A 21,562-nucleotide genomic window follows, 5' to 3' on the forward strand; every position below is an offset into this window, starting at 1 on the left:
CATTGTTCCATTGCAGTTTTGCCTTCCCATCCTTGATTCCAATTTACATGGGACAGATCTGTTCTCACCCTATTGAAGTTGGCGCTTCCACAATTAATTATTTTTACTCTGGACTGCTTCTTGCCCTTTTCCATAACTAACCTAAACCTTATGAATGATGAGGAGAAGTCTGTACTTTTTCCACTAGAGTTGAGAAGTTCAAGGAAGGTGATCTGTTACAGGTTTCCATGAATATGATGGGTAATGATAATGTTGAATGGGCAATTAACTGATGTGATTTAATGTGGGGAAGTATGAGGAGAAATATTAAAGATTCACCAAGATGATATAGTTATGAGGAGAAGGCTGAGATACTGAGTCTATCTCCTTTGGTTCAGAAAAGGCAAAGGAGAGATTTAATAGAGGGCTTTAAAATTATGAAGGACTTTGACAGAGTGAAAAAAAAATTGGGAAGTCAGCGACAAGGAATCAGTCATTTAAAATTGTCACTAAGAGAGTTAGGATAATGATAAAGTGAAGAGTGATAGATTGTTTCCACTGGCTGTCAAGGCACAAGCAGGAGGGAACAAATTTAATATAACCATAAAAAGAAATAAAGGGCGAGGTGAGAGAAAAGAAAATCCTTGACACAGTGACTTATAATGGGGAATGCAGTCTGTTTTTGAAGCAGGCTACATATATTCTTTTGAAAGAGAATTAGATATTTGATTGAAAAATATAAAAAGCTAAAAGACAGAAGAAACAAGCAGGAGGTTGGGAGTAGACAGTTAACTCCTATGGGAAAACAAAAACCATTAGCACAAACTTGTTTCTGTCTTGTAAACATTCCTTAATTTTATGAATAAACACATATTTCTTGGCCACAACAACTGAATCCACTTTTACATCATTTCAGATTGGCTCCCAAGTGACTTACACCTAAAAACACATATAGATATTCACATTTTCTGATATCCAAACAGTCTCAGATGCATAGTTTGCAATATCATGCAAAAACAATTTCAGTAAATTGAAAATGAAACTGATCGTATTCCACTGCATTATCATAACAGGTCCTGAGAAAATCCAAGAGGCTCATATAAATACAATTTGTCTTCGTATTTAAAAGCAATTATTTGTCTGTGCCTGATGATTAAAAGTAAATGGATTTTGAAAAAAAAAGTCTATACGTAAGAATGTTTTGTGGCAACTGTGTTATTCTATTAAGGCAGTTGCACTTCCTCATCCAAGTGAATTTTATAATTTACTTTCCTACCTTGACAAAAAAATCAGTATTACAGAAACTTCTATTTATTTTGTTGAAACGATTGAAGTAATGGTCAATATATTCTCCAAGGTCTCTAACCATCTAGTAATTATCAGATCCATTAATTATTAGAGCCAATGCTAGGTCTTCCCACCTCAGAGCTGCTGCTGCTCTCCTAGAACACATATTGGGAAATTATGCACCTTCAGCTTGTGAAGTTCCATCCATTAAAATAAATGGTTAAAAAATTATGGGTTGAGGGCGCACAGTTTTCCAATCTGCACTGGCTTTATTCCCATCTTAAAAGTAAAATGGGGAAGGAAGAAACTACACAGATAGTTCTGCCAAGCAATGCCAGGCATTGGCAGAATACGCTGGCCTTGAAATTCCATAGCTTGGCAGAAGCCCCATGAAAGTGGCATAAACTTCTGAAAGTGGCCATTTTCTTGATTGTCCTGCCAGTCTCACCAGACTGAATGCAGAACCCCAGTGGAATTTCAGTGCTAGTCTGCTAGAAACATCACCAAATAATATTCTTGTCAGTGAACTGCACATTTGCAGGGAGCACAGAATTTTTTTGGGAATTTGCCCCCAAATTGAATTGATAACCCAATATTTCAAATTTACTGCTGAACTTGCAATCTGATCCATAAGGAAAGACCAGCGTGTTAATGATTATCACTGCAGCTGTTAGAGCCTAATGATGTGTTCCTACCTAGTGTTTGTTTATGTCATGCTAAAATTATGAAAGCCCTGTGCAGTGATCTATGTACAGCAGAACGGTCAGTTACTACTATACATTTCTGGAGCCTGAATATTATACTCGTGACAGTGATTGATGTTGAATTGTGCCTTTTGCAGTAGCTGTTGCATGTGATACTGGCAGTCATAACCTCTGTGGAAACGTGCATCACCGCACAGGAGTCACAGGATTGACAGGATCAGATCCGAATGACAATTTGGGATGACAAATCAGCACTACTAACATTTAGAGATTGAGTACAACCCTGTTATATGTCAGAAAGAAAAATATTATATATAACTGAGCTTTTCCCATACCGTGATCAGGCCTTCTCTCAAGATCGGGAATGCTGGCTGACTGTACACTAAGGAAGACTAAGCGATTAAGTTGCTCGATTACCACACTCACGGATACTAAGGTGAATCTTGGTTCCATTTGCGTTTTAAAAGGTTTCCTAATTTTTTGTTTCCTTCACTCAGGCTCAATTTGAGTGAGTTGACCCACTATTATTTCTGGTGTACAGGTTTGAACCCATTTCCAGGGTGGCAATTGCACAGATCCCACCTACCAGCACAAACTGGTCACAGGCATTGATCCCTGCACCCAAAGGTGAAGGTCAGAGGATCACAAGTCCTTGGGCCTCAGCTAATAATTAGGGCCATATGCTGTGGAGGAGTGAAAGCTTCACCAGCAGGGACCATGAGCTAAATCCCAGGAGGGCTGGGGAGTGGGGGAGGACAGCTGGAATGGATCAATCAAGACTGCAGTGACCACTGGAAGTACTGTGAAGATGGAAGAAGACCAGATTTTTTAAAAAAAGTGTTCTATTAATCTTAACGGTGCTGGCCACCTTTTAGGCTGTGTGCACTTCCCAAAAACCTGCCCAAATTCATTCAGAGGTCTTCAAAAAAGCATTAGGCCCCTCATTAGCATATGCAAGGAGACAATCGTCTCTTTTAGGTGACTTGAGAAATGGCTCAATCCAATTGGGAACAGGATATTACGTCCTGAAATTGGTCCTTTGTGCGGCCATTTTCTGCTTGTAAAGTGGGCGTAACGATGACTAACTTCTATTGACGAAATGGAGAAATTGCATAAAAGGTTCTTTACACGTTTCTCAAGGGTTTCCATCCCCTCACATTAACCCCCCCCCCCACCCCCACCCCGCCCCAATCTTCTGCTGAACTTGTGGTGGGAGATTGAGAGAAGCCTAGCATATAGGTGCAGGAGGGGGTTAAAGCATAATGGGCCATAAATGCCCTTGTTATTAGCCAGGTTCCTTTTGAATGCATTTACAATGTTGCTGGACACAGTAATAAAGGTAATTTTTTGCCCATTGTTCAGTATAGAGAGGGCTTTGTACTATAAGCATCTAAAGTTTTATCGGACTTGATAGTACATAATGCTGATACAGCAGACTGCGTCAGGTATTATTTCCTCCTGTTTGTGCTCTTGTACCGATAGAGGCAGTATGAGTAAGGGATGGTACCACCACTATACCACACTATACTGAACACTTTTATCTTTGGCTTTATCTTCATCTTTATCTTTGATCAAACAATCTGTAATTTTAAAAATGCACCTATAACTTACTCTCATTTCCTGACTGAGTTATGAATCTGTCATGTAAGTCTTTTTTTCATCTCGAAAGAAATGCAGCAAATAAAATGAAATCCTATTTATGTATTGCAGCATTACATTTAATCACATAGAATTTACAGCGCAGAAACAGACCATTTATCCCAATTGGTTCATGCTCCACATGAACCTCCTCCCACCCTCCTTCATCAAATTTGAGTCGACAAGATTTACAAGAATGATTCCAGGAATGAGGGACTTCAGTTACATGGATAGATTGGAGAAGCTGGAATTGTTCTCCCTAAAGAAGAGAATGTTGAGAGGAGATTTGATGGAGGTCTTCAAAATCATAAGGCATAGAGAAACTGTTCCCATTGGCGGCAGGGTCAAGAACCAAAAGACAGATATTTAATGTGATTGGCAAAAAGAATCAAAGGCAAGATGAGGAAAAGCTTTTTTTATGCAGCGAGTGGTTAGGATCCAGAATGGACTGCCTGAGAGTGTGGTGGAGGCAGATTCAATTGTAGCTTTCAGAAGGGAATTGGATAAGCATCGGAAGGGGAAAGGTTTGCAGGGCTAAAGGTACAGGGTAGGGGAGTCGGACTAGCTAAAGTACATTTGCAGAGAGCTGACACAGGCCTGACAGGCTAAATGGCCTCCTTCTGTGCTATAACCATTCTATGATTCTATACTTCTATGAATCATATCATATAACCTTCAGTTCCTTTCTCCCTCATTTCTTTATCTAGCTTCCCTGTAAGTGCACCTTGGCTATTTGCCTCAACCACTTCTTGCAGTAACGTGTTTCACATTTCTAACCACTCTCTGGGTAAAGAAGTTTCTCCTGAATTCCCTATTGGACTTATTAGTGACTATCATATACTTATGGCCTGTTGGTCATTGATGAAAGGTCATCAACCTGAAATGCTAATTCTGTTTCTCTCTCCACAGATGCTGTCTGACCTGTTGAGTATTTCCAGGCTTTTCTGTTTTTATTTCAGATTTCCAGCATCTGCAGTATTTTGCTTTGAAATATTTGAATTATTGAATGATTTAGATAGAGAATATTAGACCTGGATATGCAAAATATGGATCTGAGGGGTTTCTTAATGAAAATATGAACCAGATAACAGGTTATAACTGCTGATCTATGCTGGTAATTTACCTTCTAGTAGCAATTTGTGATGTCTGGAAGGTGATTAGGGGTTAAAAAAATAAGTAGTCAGGAAAACAACTTAAACAAATTCATATCAGGTCCACATGCCTTTACAGCACAACCTTTGGTTAACATCTTGCACACTTTATTTACACAGCTAAACTACAAGTTGCACACACTGATCCCAGTTGGTGCTCCATTGATCACTCATGACACTTTTGAGTTGAAAAGAGAGAAAAAAAGCTATATTGAAGGAGTGATATGTGCTGTGGATAAAGGGGAGCCCATTGATGTACTGTGCTTGGATTTCCAGAAGGCAATTGACAAGGTGCCACATAAAAGTTTATTGCAGAAAGCAGGAGCTCATGGCATAGGAGGCAAAAGATTAGAATGGATAGAAGATTGGCTGGCTGGCAGAAAACAGAGACTATACATAAATGGGTCCTTTTCTGATTGGCAGGATGTGCCGAGTGGAGTCCCACAGGGGTCTGTGCTGGGGCCTCAACTGTTTACAATTTATAACAATGACTTAGATGAGGGGAGCAACAGTTTGGTTGGTAAATTTGCAGATGACACAAAGATTGGTATGAAAGTATGTTGTGAAGAGGACATAAAGAGGCTGAAGACCGATATAGATAGGCTGAGTGAGTGGGCAAAAATCTGGCAAATGGAGTATAATGTGGAAAAATGTGATGTTGTTCACTTTGGCAGGAAGAATAAAAAAGCAGGGTATTACTTAAATGGAGAACGACTGCAGAATTCCGAGGTGCAGAAGGATCTAGCTGTTCTAGTGCAAGAGTCACAAAACGTTAGTTTGCAGGTACAGCTAGTCATAAAGAAGGCTATGGAATGCTATCCTTTATTACGAGAGAAATTGAAAATAAAAGTAAGGATGTTATGCTTCAGTTATACAGGGCATTGGTGAGATCGCATCTCGAATACTGTGTGCAGTTTTGGCCTCCTTATTTGAGGAAGGATGTGAGTGGATTGGGGGCAGTTCAGAGGAGGTTTACTAGATTGATATCTGGTCTTATGAGGAAAGGTTGGGCAGACTTGGCTTATTTTCACTGGAGTTTAGAAGAGTGAGGGGAGACTTGATTGAAGCATCTAAGATCCTGAACGGTCTTAACAAGGTGGATGTGGAAAGGATGTCCAAGGTGTACTAGCTAGATGGATAAAGAACTGGCTGGGCAACAGGAGACAGAGAGTAGCAGTGGAAGGGAGTTTCTCAAAATGGAGACGTGTGACCAGTGGTGTTCCACAGGGATCCATGCTGGGACCACTGTTGTTTGTGATATACATAAATGATTTGGAGGAAAGTATAGGTGGTCTGATTAGCAAGTTTGCAGACGACACTAAGATTGGTGGAGTAGCAGATAGTGAAGGGGACTGTCAGAGAATACAGCAGAATATAAATAGATTGGAGAGTTGGGCAGAGAAATGGCAGATGGAGTTCAATCAGGGCAAATGCGAGGTGATGCATTTTGGAAGATCCAATTCAAGAGTGAACTATACAGTAAATGGAAAAGTCCTGGGGAAAATTGATGTACAGAGAGATTTGGGTGTTCAGGTCCATTGTTCCCTGAAGGTGGCAACGCAGGTCAATAGAGTGGTCAAGAAGGCATACGGCATGCTTTCCTTCATCGGACGGGGTATTGAGTACAAGAGTTGGCAGGTCATGTTACAGTTGTATAGGACTTTGGTTCGGCCACATTTGGAATACTGCGTGCAGTTCTGGTCGCCACATTACCAAAAGGATGTGGATGCTTTGGAGAGGGTGCAGAGGAGGTTCACCAGGATGTTGCCTGGTATGGAGGGCGCTAGCTATGAAGAGAGGTTGAGTAGATTAGGATTATTTTCATTAGAAAGACGGAGGTTGAGGGGGGACCTGATTGAGGTGTACAAATCATGAGAGGTATAGACAGGGTGGATAGCAAGAAGCTTTTTCCCAGAGTGGGGGATTCAATTACAAGGGGACACGAGTTCAAAGTGAAAGGGGGGATATGCGTGGAAAGTTCTTTACACAGAGGGTGGTGGGTGCATGGAACGCATTACCAGCCGAGGTGGTAGACGCAGGCACGATAGCGTCTTTTAAGATGTATCTAGACAGATACATGAATGGGCAGGAAGTAAAGAGATACAGACCCTTAGAAAATAGGCGACAGGTTTAGATAGAGGATTTGGATCGGCGTAGGCTTGGAGGGCCGAAGGGCCTGTTCCTGTGCTGTAATTTTCTTTGTTCTTTGTTCTTGTGGCTGGGTCCAGAACGGGGTGGGTGGGGGGGGCATTATTTTAAAATTAGGGGTAGCTCTTTTAGGACAGAAATGAGGAGAATTTTTTTTCTCTCAGACCGTTGTGTGACTTTGGAACTCTTTGCCTCAGAAGATGATGGAGACGGGGATATTGAATATTTTTAAGGTGGAGGTAGATAGATTCTTGTTAGGCAAGGGAATCAAAGGTTATCAGGGGTAAATGGGAGTGTGGAATTCGAGACACAAACATATCAGCCATTATTTTGTTGAATGGAGGAGCTTGCTCGAGGGGCCGAATGGCCTACTGCTGCTCATAATTCGTATGTTCGTATTTTCATATTTCTCATAATTTACCTTGATCCCCATAGCTTTTCCAAGAATCCATTTTTTTAATACAATGATGCAATCTGCTGCATCCCAATACTAATGGAGGGTAAATCTGGTCAATCTGAAGGATAACGCATTTCAGTTCTTCAATTGGCCCGCTACATTCAAACTTCTCATTATTACTCCTCAATCTTAACTCTTTATCTCTGAGTGAAAATGTGGACAAGAATGGAAGAAGTCACTATTTGCAAGTATTGGATCATAATACTTGACCTGTGGCTCACATTATCATTGTATTTAACACTGATCATTTAATAACTTATGTGACAACTCAAAGTAAATTAAAACACTTTTATACAAATTAGAAAATATGATATTTTACAATAAGTTATTGTGTTTGAAAGATAACCAGTAAATGTAGAATAGATAACAACCACTGGACGAAGTTTCCGACGTGAAGCATTTATTGGAAATGGGTTTCCTTTATTTATAAATAGCCCATAATGAAGGTCTTTCCCCAGTACCTGGGAATGTAGATGATGGGGGCAATTTTCTGAGTACAGTCTGGCAGGGAGGAACCTCAGCTGCTGGGCATACACATTGGAGGATTATGAGCTCACCTTGAAATATTTTCTCTCAACTCAATTCCATAAATTGAAAATGACAGGCCTTGTGATGTGAATTTCCAGGGAATGCTGCCATTGACTGGTTCCCATCGCTACTGCCTATGTGGAAAATGGCTCCTTTTGCCTTTCTGTAGTTCTGATTACTTATCCATATTGTTTAATATCTGGGAGGATTTAGCCCTTGAGGTTAATCTGAACTGTGGTGAACATTTGACTATGGGAATGAAGAACAAAGAACAAAGAACAAAGATACTTACAGCACAGGAACAGGCCCTTCGGCCCTCCAAGCCTGCGCCGATCCAGATCCTCTCTCTAAACATGTCGCCTATTTTCTAAGCTTCTGTATCTCTTTTCTTCCTGCCCATTCATGTATCTGTCTAGATACATCTTAAAAGACTCCATCGTGCCCGCATCTACCACCTCCGCTGGCAATGCGTTCCAGGTGCCCACCACCCTCTGCGTAAAGAACTTTCCACGCATATCCCCCCTAAACTTTTCCCCTTTCACTTTGAACTCGTGTCCTCTAGTAATTGAAACCCCCACTCTGGGAAAAAGCTTCTTGCTATCCACCCTGTCTATACCTCTCATGATTTTGTACACCTCAATCACGTCCCCCCTCAACCTCCGTCTTTCTAATGAAAATAATCCTAATCTACTCAACCTCTCTTCATAGCTAGCGCCCTCCATACCAGGCAACATCCTGGTGAACCTCCTCTGCACCCTCTCCAAAGCATCCACATCCTTTTGATAATGTGGCGACCAGAACTGTACGCAGTATTCCAAATGTGGCCGAACCAAAGTCCTATACAACTGTAACATGACCTGCCAACTCTTGTACTCAATGCCCCGTCCGATGAAGGAAAGCATGCCGTATGCCTTCTTGACCACTCTATTTACCTGCGTTGCCACCTTCAGGGAACAGTGGACCTGAACACCCAAATCTCTCTGGACATCAATTTTTCCCAGGACTTTTCCATTTACTGTATAGTTCACTCTTGAATTGGATCTTCCAAAATGCATCACCTCGCATTTGCCCTGATTGAACTCCATCTGCCATTTCTCTGCCCAACTCTCCAATCTATCTATATTCTGCTGTATTCTCTGACAGTCCCCTTCACTATCTGCTACTCCACCAATCTTAGTGTCGTCTGCAAACTTGCTAATCAGTCCACCTATACTTTCCTCCAAATCATTAATGTATATCACAAACAACAGTGGTCCCAGCACGGATCCCTGTGGAACACCACTGGTCACACGTCTCCATTTTGAGAAACTCCCTTCTACTGCTACTCTCTGTCTCCTGTTGCCCAGCCAGTTCTTTATCCATCTAGCTAGTACACCTTGGACCCCAAGCGCCTTCACTTTCTCCATCAGCCTGCCATGGGGAACCTTATCAAACGCCTTACTGAAGTCCATGTATATGACATCGACAGCCCTTCCCTCATCAATCAACTTTGTCACTTCCTCAAAGAATTCTATTAAGTTGGTAAGACATGACCTTCCCTGCACAAAACCATGTTGCCTATCACTGATGAGCCCATTTTCTTCCAAATGGGAATAGATCCTATCCCTCAGTATCTTCTCCAGCAGCTTCCCTACCACTGACGTCAGGCTCACCGGTCTATAATCACTGGTCTATAATTACCTGGTCTATAAAGAACAGTGGCTTTCTACTGCACTCCTACTGCACTCTGGGTGCGGGTCAGGTTCCCAACTCTGGTTGGATATACTCCTGGATGTGTCAGCACAGGATCTCCGACCTCCAACCTCCCCATCTCCACACTTCATCCTCGCAGTGGACCTGCCTTCCTGCATCATTTGGAAAGCGAATGGACTCTGTTACCCAATTGGATGATTATTCACCATGAGTGAAACAGACTTTTTTCACCATGTCCAAAATTCTTATAACTGGTTGATACGTTTCTGTTAGCGACCGTTAACGTTTAAAAAGGGAAATTCAAATTCCCAGTTATTCCTGAAAGAATTACGCCACAAGATTTCATGTTTTAAACAAAAAACTTTACAGTATCAGAGTTAAACAAAGCAAAACTACTACTAACTTAATACTACATTTTGGAAACATTTATACTTGAAACTAAAAATCTTATCAGAACATGAAGATGAATACTTTAAACTCTAAATCCGAACAGAACACCCTCCTTTGACTGTTACTTCCAGCCTAAGATTCCCCATATGCTATAGGATCTTGTCAGTCTGTTCACTTTTCCTTGGACCAATCCAAAGTGTACCACAGTGCTTCGGAAGTCACTTTGATTTCCTTAATTCCTTAACTATCTTCTGATGCATCAGAACTCCCGGATCTGGACTTCCCAGCTTGAGCACCAGTCTTACTCAAAACAGAAACATCCCTATTTCCCGTTGGCCTCTTTGCTCCTGAGTCCAACTGACTTCCAAAAACCAACTGCTTGTCTGAAGCTAACAGCTTTCCAAAAGTCATCAGTTCAGAGTCATAGTCACTTACGGCCCAGAAGGAGGCCATTCAGCCCATTGAATCCGTGATGGCTCTTCATGGAGCTATCCACTCCCCGGCTCAATCCCTTTAGCCCAGGTGGCCATCCAATTTCCTCTTTAAGTCACTGATTGTCTCCGCTTCCACCATCCTTGTGGGCAGCGAGTTCTAGATCATCAGCATCTGCTGTGTAAAAAAAGTGTTTTGTTATATTCCCTCTGCATCTTTTGCCAGAAATTTCAATCTATGTTGCTTGTCTTTGTACCATTTGTTAATGGGAACAGTTTTTCCTTGTCTAACTTGTCTAAGCCTGTCAAAATCTTGTACACCTCTATTAAATTTCCCCTCAATCTCCTTTGTTCTAAGCAGAACAAACACAGCTTTCCCGACATAACCTTGTAACTAAAACCCCCATCCCTGGAACCATTCTAGTAAATCTCCTCTGCACTCTCTCAAGGACCCTCACATCCTTCATAAAGTGGATGCAGTGCTCCAGTTGGGGCTGAACCAGAGCTTTATAAATGTTTAGCACAACTTCCCTGCTTTTGTACTCGATGCCTTTATTTATGAAGCCTAGGATCCCATATGCTTTACTAACCATGCTCTCAATATGTCCTGCTACCTTCAAAGATCGATACATATGCACCCCAGGTCCCTCCGTTCCTGCGCAGTCTTTAGAACTGTGCCATTAAGTACATATTGCTTCTCCCTATTCCTTCTGCCAAAATGCATCACCTCACACTTGTCTGTATTAAATTCCATCTGCCACCTGTCTGCCCACTCCGTTAGCCTATCTATGTCCTGTTCCAGGTGGTTCATATCATCCTCACTATTTGCCCCACCTCCAAGTTTTATGTCATCAGCAAATTTTGAGATTCTATTCCGACTACCAAGATCCAAGCCATTTATATATAACAAAAAAACAGTGGTCCTAGCATTGACCCTTAGGGAACACCACTGTCTACAATCCTCCAGTCTGCAAAGCAACCATGTACTATGACTCACTGTTTTTTGTCCTTAAGCCAACTTTTTTTTTATCCAATTGGACACTGACCCTCCTATCCCACAAGCCTCAATTTTGTTAACCAGCCTTTTATGTCGTACCTTATAAAATACTTTGTTAAAATCCATATAAACAACATCCACTACATTCCCTTCATCAACCTTCTCTGTTACTTCATCAAAACATTTGTCCAAAATCCACTGACTGATTGTGTTAACCAGCACACAGCTCAAAACCCAACAGACACACCCGCATTATCTATCTCCATAGCAACATGGTGCATATGGGATATCCCAGATAGCAATTTAAATTAATTAAGTTCAACTTCAAATCTTCTCTTTGTTTTTTTATTTATTCTTTCACAGGATGTGGGTGTTTCTGGCAGGGCCAACATTTGTTGCCCATCCCTAATTGCCCTTGAAAACTGAGTGACTTGCTAGGCCATGTTGTCCATCTCTAATTTCCTTTGCAAACTGGGTGGCTTGCTCGGACATTTAAGAGGGCAGTTAAAAGACAACCACATTGCTTTGGGTCTGGAGTCACAGGTAGACCAGGTAGGAACAGCAGATTTCTTCCCCTGAAGGATATCCGTGAACCAGATAGATTTTTATGACAATCAATGATAGCTTCATGGCACCATTACTGAGACTAGCTTTCAATTCTAGATTTTTATTAATTAATTGAATTTAAATTCCACCAGCTACCATGGTGAGATTTGAACCTATGTCCCCAGAGCATTAGCCTGGGCCTCTGCATTATAAGTCCAGTGACATTACCACTATGCCATGTGTCAGCCAATAAATTAAAAGGGATTCCTTTTATTTATTTATGTTTTCATTTGTCTTCCATTAAAAAAACAACTCCCACATTATAGTTAACTCTTGAAACTTAATACAAACCTTGAACCAAATGATCGTAACATAGTAAACAAGTGTTCAATTTTTTTTAAAAAGCACCATGTTTTAATGTCTGTATGATTTTTTTCTCCAGAGTTGCTTGCAGCAATATCCTAGAGATTAGTTTTTCATTCTCAGAGATTCCAGGGCAATTCTTGAGTGTTGACAATCTTCCGTGGGACTGCAGTGGCCAGAAATTAGGTTGGATCCAGATACATCTGTTCAGTGACAATATAGAAAATTTAAAAGTGCAGTTCTTGCAAGCAAGCAAGTGCTAAAAGACAAATAGCAGCTGGGCATGATGAAGTCACTAAAATGATCCTTTACATATTTCAAAGAAACTGCCAAGCTCTTGAGTGGCATGAATCTTCCAAACTTTATTAATCCAATGACAATGTGAAGCACACAAGTGTGTTGTGAGTGGCTAAAGATCAATTAAGAAGATCCCACTTAAGTGATGATGCATTAAGTGCTCATGAGACCTGTAGTCTAGCAGAGGACAGCACTTTTGGTGGGCGAGGTAGGCTCCAAATATATAGAGTAGGGAGTATGTGGGAATACCTGGATGAGGAATGCTGTCTCTAGGACTAAATGATCCTGGAAGGAAATGAGGAAAATAATTTCATGGATTAAAAAGGAGCAGAAAGCTAAGGGATGAATATTACTGTAAAGTAGAAAGGACATTCATATACATAATAAAATACGATGTTGGAAAAAATACATGCAAGAATTGCCCTAATAATAGAGAAATGTTAATAAGAATGTAGTCAGTAAGATGTTTTGCAAAGTATATACATGGAACGAGAGAGATTATGCTACACAAAGGAATTTGTACAGGTGAACATTTATATTCTTATGTTTAGAGGCAAAGCTGGCACACAGCAGATGGGTGTAACCAGAGGACACCGATTTAAGGTAATTGGATAAATACTTGAAAAGGAAATATTTTCAGGCCTCTGGGAAAAGGCCAGGGGAATGGGACTAATTGGATAGCTCATTCAGATGAGCCAAATGGTTTCCTTCTCTGCTATGTTATTCTATCATTCAATGATTCTGAAGCACGACTCTTGGTGAAGCCATAGAATAGAATGTGGATTTGTTTTCGGTTAATTCTTGAGATGAGGACATCCCCCGGAAGGTTGGCATTTAATTCCCATTAATAACCTAATTAAGGGCAGCGGTGAGGGTGGGGCGGACTGAAATAATGTTCTGAACGTGCAATGGAAAGGGATGCAGCCTGTTCAGCTCAAGGTTTTTATTAACTCACATCCTTTGATACATTTAGTTCAAAAAAATTCTTCCTTCTAATTTGATTGAATTTTACATGCCCATGTCATGAGATCTGCTACGAGCTATATGTTGACACTTAGATACTAATGCATGCCATCTTTAACCATTGGAATTTACGACTATTATTCTGTTCACAGGAATAACACCAAACTTTGCAACTCTAATCTTGTGAGAGGAAATTTCCCTCAAACTGCCAGGAGGGTAATGCCCAGCTGCAAACATTGGAGCAGTTGGAAAAAAATATAGCAGCATAACCATTATCACAAAGAGGCTGGATGATCTAAGGATCAACAGACACACAAGAAATGGCCTGAAAATTCTTCATTACATTTTTGAACTTGGATATACAGGCAGGAACATCATAAATATATGCAAATTGGGGTTTCATCCCTTAGATAGGACATGATTGTTGGCCTTGGGGAAAAGCTGCTGAGCTGCCTCTAGATGTCAGTTTCAGGCAGATGGCCTGCCATTGAGGTGTTAAATGAGGCCCAGCTTTAAAATGTATCTGGCCTCTCACTGCAGCTCCCAGTTGGCCAAGCCTCCTCAACCTGCCAGCTTCCCATCCAAGTGTCAAAATGCCCCCTTCTAGCTGCAAGATCCTTCATTTCTATAATAATTCAGAGTTAGCAGTTTGCATCTTTTTGTTACGGCAGTGGTCACCATCTGCTCAAATCCCAGTGCTGTCCTGAAAGGAACAAATGACTTTTTAATTATTTTTGTTTATTGTTTGGGTGAAGAGGCACTTCAGAATTTTTCATCATATTGTTATTTTTGTACCTGCATTGAAGCTATTGCGAGACTGTTTAGCTTTCTACAGGTTTTCCAACATTCAGGGACTTCAATTATGTTTTTGCTATCGAGGTTGGGCAGAACATTACATGATACCTACTGTCTCTGCTCATTCCAGTTTTATTTCTTTTTCCTCTTTTCCTCTCTTCAAGGTGGTGACGAATGTTAGAAAAGGTATTTCCACAGGTGCTTTCAGTCCTTTGATACATTGCACAAGTAATTAATTATTCATCTCCTTTGAGTATAATGCCACGGGCAGCTTGCTTGAGCAAAGATATCGTGAAGCTGCCTACAGTAGCCCTCAGGTAAAACATGAAAGGGGGAATTGGAGCAATCTCCTGCTATTGATCTGATATAGCCTATTTTTCTATCATAAGGGTGATCACTACTGAACCTAATCTAATCCTGACCTGATATCCATAGACAAATAGTTAAAAATTAAGAGGAGTGATAGAAAAAGCAGGGTATCAACTCTGGTTCAATTTACCAGGAGTGGCACGGTGGCACAGTGGTTAGCACCGCAGCCTCACAGCTCCAGCGACCCGGGTTCAATTCTGGGTACTGCCTGTGTGGAGTTTGCAAGTTCTCCCTGTGTCTGTGTGGGTCCTCTCTGGGTGCCTCTCTGGGTGCTCTGGTTTCCTCCCACATGCCAAAGACTTTCAGGTTGATAGGTAAATTGGCCATTATAAATTGCCCCTAGTATAGGTAGGTGGTAGGGAAATATAGGGACAGGTGGGGATGTGGTAGGAATATGGAATTAATGTAGGATTAGTATAAATGGGTTGTTGATGGTTGGCATAGACTCGGTGGGCCGAAGGGCCTGTTTCAGTGCTGTATCTCTAAATTAAAAAAAATAAAATAAAATTCCCTATGTCATCAATCCTGAGGCAAAGCCTGCCACTCCACAAAAGGTCATCTGACAGAACACAGGGCAATGATTTATTTCCCTGGTCTTTGTGGCTCAGTACAGGCATATATGGAGAACCTGGGGTTGTTCTCCTTAGAGCAGAGAAAGTTAAGAGGAGATTTGATAGTAGTGTTCAAAATTATGAATACTTTTGACAGAGTGAATAAAGAGAAATTGTTTCCAGTGGTAGAAGGGTCAGGAACCAGAGGACACAAATTTAAGGTGATTGGCAAAAGAACCAGGGGTGACACAAAGACACTTATTTTTACACAGCCAGTTGTGATCTGGAATGCACTGCCTGCAAGGGTGGTGGAACCAGATTCAATAGTAACATTCAAAAGAGAATTGGATAACTACTTGGAGGGAAGAAAATAACAGGGCAATGGGGAAAGAGTGGGATTAATTGGATAGCTCTACCAAAGCACAATGGCCTCCTTCTGTGCTGTTATCATTTTATGATTTAATGATTTATGCACTGAGCCATCAAGAGACATACAAAATCCATCTTTACTTATGACAGAAGTAGTAAAGCATCATGATGTGAAAATGGGGATATTTCAGGTCACATTCAATGGTCCAGTATTGCAGTACTTCATCTCATCAGTCCTAAACTTGCCTTTTAGCAATTTCAACTGATGTCACTACTCATCATTTAACTTGAAATAATACTCAGGATTAACCTATGCACCTTGTACCTTATACACCTCTATAATCTCTTTTCAAAACTGAATAATCCATAGAGGGAGAAACGCTCTTCGCGTAGTGCCGCCTCTAATGATGCCGTGCAGACTTACGCCGATTCTCCAGGGGGCGGCTACGCTGTGGGCTGCTACTGAACAACATTCCTGATTGTTATCAGTGAGAAACGGGCCACGCAGGTGGCAGTCCACAGTGTTGCCTGCCCCTGGAGAATCGGCGTAACCAAATGAGTTTCCCCCCCGCTTATTTTTATAAACTTTTCTCACAATTCAATCCTCCGACACTAGAGGGGGGAATTTCAACCTAACCTGCCAGGCAGGAAATGGCAAGTTTGGTTTGGACACCCATTTATACAGCCGCTCAATTTTTCCTTGTCTTCAATGGAGAGTAAGATTGGGTGGAGTGTAAAATTGGTGGCCAATCTGAATCGAGCCACTTTCCACTGGTTGGGTTAACTTAAAATCATCCCCCCAGGGCTCAAAAGTGAATTGTTGATTCGTTATTGAACAAATTGTCTTGCTTCATATGTGATGTTCAGTTTAAATCCGATGCTACTGACTGACTGTAAAAGTTTCCATAGGTATGTGAAGAGAAAAAGATTGGTGAAGACAATTGTAGGTCCCTTACAGGCAGAAACAGGGGAATTTATTATGGGGAATAAAGAAATGGCTGACCAACTAAATGCATAATTCGGTTCTGTCTTCACAAAGGAGGACACAAATATCATACCAGAAATGTTGGGAAACACAGGGCTGAGTGAGTGAGAGGAACTGAAAGAAGTCAGTATTGGTAGAGAAACGGTGTTGGGCAAATTGATGAGATTGAAGGCCGATAAATCCCCAGGGCCTGATGGTATGCATCCCAGAGTACTTAAGGAAGTGGCCCTAGAAATAGTGGATGCACTGGTGGTCATCTTCCAAGATTCTTTAGACTCTGGAACAGTTCCTACAGATTGGAGGATAGCTAATGTAACCCCACTATTTAAAAAAGGGAGGTAGAGAGAAAGCAGGGAATTACAGACCAGTCAGACTGACGTCAGTAGTGGGGAAAATTCTAGAGTCCATTATCAAAGATTTTATAGCAGAGCATTTAGAGAACAGTGGTAGAATTGGGCAGAGTCAGCATGGATTTATGAAAGGGAAATCATGCTTGACAAATCTATTAGAATTCTTCGAGGATGAAACTAGTAGAGTTGATGAGGGGGAGCCAGTGGATGTGGTTTATTTGGACTTTCAGAAGGCTTTCGACAAAGTCCCACATAAGAGATGAGCATGTAAAATTAAAGCGCATGGGATTGGGGGTAGTGTATTGTGATGGATAGAAAATTGGTTGGCAGACAGAAAACAAAGAGTAGGGATAAATGGGTCTTTTTCCGAATGGCAGGCAGTGACTTGTGGGGTACCGCAGGAATCGGTGCTAGGACCCCAGCTATTCACAATATACAGTAATGATTTAGATGAGGGAAGTAAATGTAATATCTCCAAATTTGAAGATGACACAAAACTGGGTGGGAGGATGAGTTGTGAGGAGGATGCAACGAGGCTTCAGGGTGATTTGGACAAGTTGAGTGAGTGGGCTAATGCATGGCAGTTGCAGTATAATGTGGATAAATGTGAGGTTATCCACTTTGGTAGCAAAAACAGGAAGGCAGATTATTATCTGAACAGCTATAAACTGAGATAGGGGAATATGCAATGAGACCTGGGTGTTCTTGTACACCAGTCGCTGAATGTAAGCATGCAGGTGCAACAGGCGGTAAAAAAGGCAAATGGTATGTTGGCCTTCATAGCGAGAGGATTTGAGTACAGAAGCAGGGATGTCTTGCTGCAATTATACAGGGCCTTGGTGAGGCCAAACCTGGAATATTGTGTGCAGTTTTGGTCTCCTTATCTGAGGAAGTTAGTTCTTGCTATAGAGGGAGTGCAACGAAGGTCTACCACACTGAGTCCTGGGATGGTGGGACTGACGTATAAGGAGAGATTGAGTTGGTTAGGATTATATTCACTGGAATTCAGAAGAGTGAGGGGGGGATCTCACAGAAACCTATAAAATTCTAACAGGACTTGACAGGGTAGATGCAGGAAGGATGTTCCCGATGGTGGGGGAGTCCAAAACTAGGGGTCATAGTCTAAGGATACAGCGTAAACTTTCAGGACTGAGATGAGGAGAAATATCTTCACCCAGAGAGTGGTGAGCCTGTGGAATTTGCTACCACAGCAACCAGTTGAGGCCAAAACATTGCCTATTTTCAAAAAGGAGTTAGATATAGCTCTTGGGTCTAAAGGGATCAAAGGGTATGGAGCGAAAGCAGGAAAGGGCTACTGAGTTGGATGAGCAGCCATGATCATAATGAATGGTGGAGCAGACTCGAAGGGCTGATTGGCCTGCTCCTGCTCCTATTTTCTATGTTTCTATGCTAGTTGCAGGGCAGTGCATTTCCATTCCTGACTGCATTGAGTCATAGAGTTATACAGCACAGAAACAGGCCCATCGGCCGACTCTGTCCGCGCCGGCCATCAAGCCTATCTATTCTAATCCCAGTTTGCCAGCACTTGGCCCGTAGTCTTGTATACTATGGTGTTTCAGAAGTATCTAGATACTTCTGAAATGTTGTGAGGGTTCCTGCCTCGCCCACCCCTTCAGGCAGTGTGTTCCAGATTCCAACCACCCTCTGGGTGAAAACATTTTTCCTCAAATCCCCTTTAAACCTCCTGCCCCTTACCTTAAATCTATGCCCCCTGGTTGTTGACCAAAACGTTTCTTCCCATCTTATCTATCTATGCCGCTCATAATTTTGGATACCTCAATCAGGTCCCCCCTCAGCCTTCTCTGCTCTAAGGAAAACAACCCTAGCCTATCCAGTCTCTCTTCATAGCTGAAGTGCTGTGGGAATGCAACTAATGCCATAGGAACATAGGAGCAGGAGTAGGTCATTCAGCCAGTCGAGCCTGCTTCGCCATTCAATGAGATCATCGCTAATCATCTACCTCAATGCCACATTCCTGTGCTATCCAAATATCCTTTGATGGTATTAGTATCCAGAAATCTATCGATTTTGGTCTTGAACATGCTCAATGATTGAGCTTCCACAGCCCTCTAGGGTAGAGAATTCCAAAGATTCGCCACCCTCTGAGTGAAAAAATTCCTCCTCATCTCAGTGGGCGGCACAGTGGCGCAGTGGTTAGCACCGCAGCCTCACAGCTCCAGGGACCCGGGTTCGATTCTGGGTACTGCCTGTGCGGAGTTTGCAAGTTCTCCCTGTGACCGCCTGGGTTTTCGCCGGGTGCTCCGGTTTCCTCCCACAGCCAAAGACTTGCAGGTGATAGGTAAATTGGCCATTGTAAATTGCCCCTAGTGTAGGTAGGTGGTAGGGAATATGGGATTACTGTAGGGTTAGTATAAATGGGTGGTTGTTGGTCGGCACAGACTCGGTGGGCCGAAGGGCCTGTTTCAGTGCTGTATCTCTAAATAAAATAAAAAAATAAAAATAAAATGGCCTACCCCTTATTCTGAGACTATGGCCCCTGGTTCTAGACCCAGCCAGAGGAAACATCCTATCTACATCCATCCAATAGAGGAGTATAGAAAGTGTAGGGGGGTACTTAAAAAAAAAATTAGGAGAGTGAAGAGGGGACATGAAAAAACACTGGCGGGCGAGATAAAGGAACATCCTAAGGTGTTTTATAAGTATATTAAGGGCAAGAGGATAACCAGGGAAAGAGTAGGGCCCGTTAGGGACCAAAATGGCAATGTGTGTGTGGAGCCGGAGGACATAGGTGAGGTTTTAAATGATTACTTTTCATCTGTGTTCACTATGGAGAAGGACAATGTAGGTGTAGAGATCAAGGAGGGTGATTATGGTATACTTCAACATATTAGCATTGAAAGGGAGGAAGTATTAGCTGTTTTAGCGGGCTTAAAAGTGGATAAATCCCCAGGCCCAGATGAGATGTATCCCAGGCTGTTATCTGAGGCATGGGAGGAGATAGTAGGGGCTCTGACACAAATTTTCAAATCCTCTCTGGCCACAGCAGAGTTACCAGAGGATTGGAGGACTGCGAATGTGATACCATTATTTAAGAAGGGCAGCAGGGATAAACCAAGTCATTATCGGCCGGTGAGTCTAACATCAGTGGTTGGGAAAATATTGGAAAAAATTCTGAGAGACAGGATTAATCTCCACTTGGAGAGGCAGGGATTAATCAGGGATAGTCAGCATGGCTTTGTCAGGGAGAGATCGTGTCTGACTAACTTGATTGAGTTTTTTGAGGTGGTGACGAAATGTGTAGATGAGGGTAATGCAGTTGATGTACTCTATATGGACTTCAGTAAGGCTTTTGATAAGGTCCTGTATGGGAGATTGGTCAAGAAGGTAAGAGCCCATGGGATCCAGGGCAATTTGGCAAATTGGATCCAAAATTGGCTTAGTGGCAGGAGGCAGAGGGGCGGAGCTGTGGCAAATGGAATTTAATCCTGAGAAGTGTGAAGTGATGCATTTTGGGATGACTAACAAGGCAAGGAAATATACAATGGATGGTAGGACCCTAGGAAGTACAGAGGGTCAGAGGGACCTTGGTGTACTTGTCCAAAGATCACTGAAGGCAACAGCACAGGTAGATAAGGTGGTTAGGAAAGTATATGGGATACTTGCGTTTATTAGCTGAGGCATAGATTATGAGAGCAGGGAGGTTATGATGGAGCTGTATAAAAAGCTAGTTAGGCCACAGCTGGAGTACTGTGTACTGTTCTAGGCACCACACTATGAGAAGGATGTGATTGCACTGGAGAGGGTGCAAAGGAGATTCACCAGGATGTTGCCTGGGCTGGAGCATTTCAGCTATGAAGAAAGACTGAAAAGGCTAGGGTTGTTTTTCTTAGAGCAGAGAAGGCTGAGGGGAGATATGATTGAGGTATACCAAATTATGAGGTGCATTGACAGGTTAGATCGGAAGAAACTTTTTCCCTTAGCAGAGGGGTCAATAACCAGGGGGCATAGATTTAAGGTAAGGTGCAGGATGTTGAGAGGGGATTTGAGGAAAAAAATTTTCACCCAGAGGGTGGTTGGAATCTGGAACGCACTGCCTGAAGAGGTGGTAGAGGCAGGAACCCTCACAACATTTAAGAAGTACTTAGATGAGCACTTGAAATGCCATAGCATAGAAGGCTATGGGTCAAGTGATAGTGGCGCGGTGGTTAGCACCGCAGCCTCACAGCTCCAGCGACCCGGGTTTGTTTCTGGGTACTGCCTGTGCGGAGTTTGCAAGTTCTCTCTGAGACTGTGTGGGTTTCTGCCAGGTGCTCTGGTTTCCTCCCACAGCCAAAAACTTGCAGGTCGGTATGTAAATTGGCCATTGTACATTGCCCCTAGTGTAGGTGGGTGGTAGGAGAATGGTAGGGATGTGATAGGGAATATGTGATTAAAGGAGGATTAGTAAAAATGGGTGGTTGTTGGACGGCACAGACATGGTGTGCCGAAGGGCCTGTTTCACTGCTGTATAACTCTCTGACCCTGCCAAGCCCTCTAAGGGTAGGTGGTGGTGTAGTGGTATTGTCACTGGACTAGTAGCCCAAAGACACA

This window comes from Heterodontus francisci, chromosome 5, assembly GCF_036365525.1.
Source record: "Heterodontus francisci isolate sHetFra1 chromosome 5, sHetFra1.hap1, whole genome shotgun sequence".
NCBI classification, from domain to species: domain Eukaryota; kingdom Metazoa; phylum Chordata; class Chondrichthyes; order Heterodontiformes; family Heterodontidae; genus Heterodontus; species Heterodontus francisci.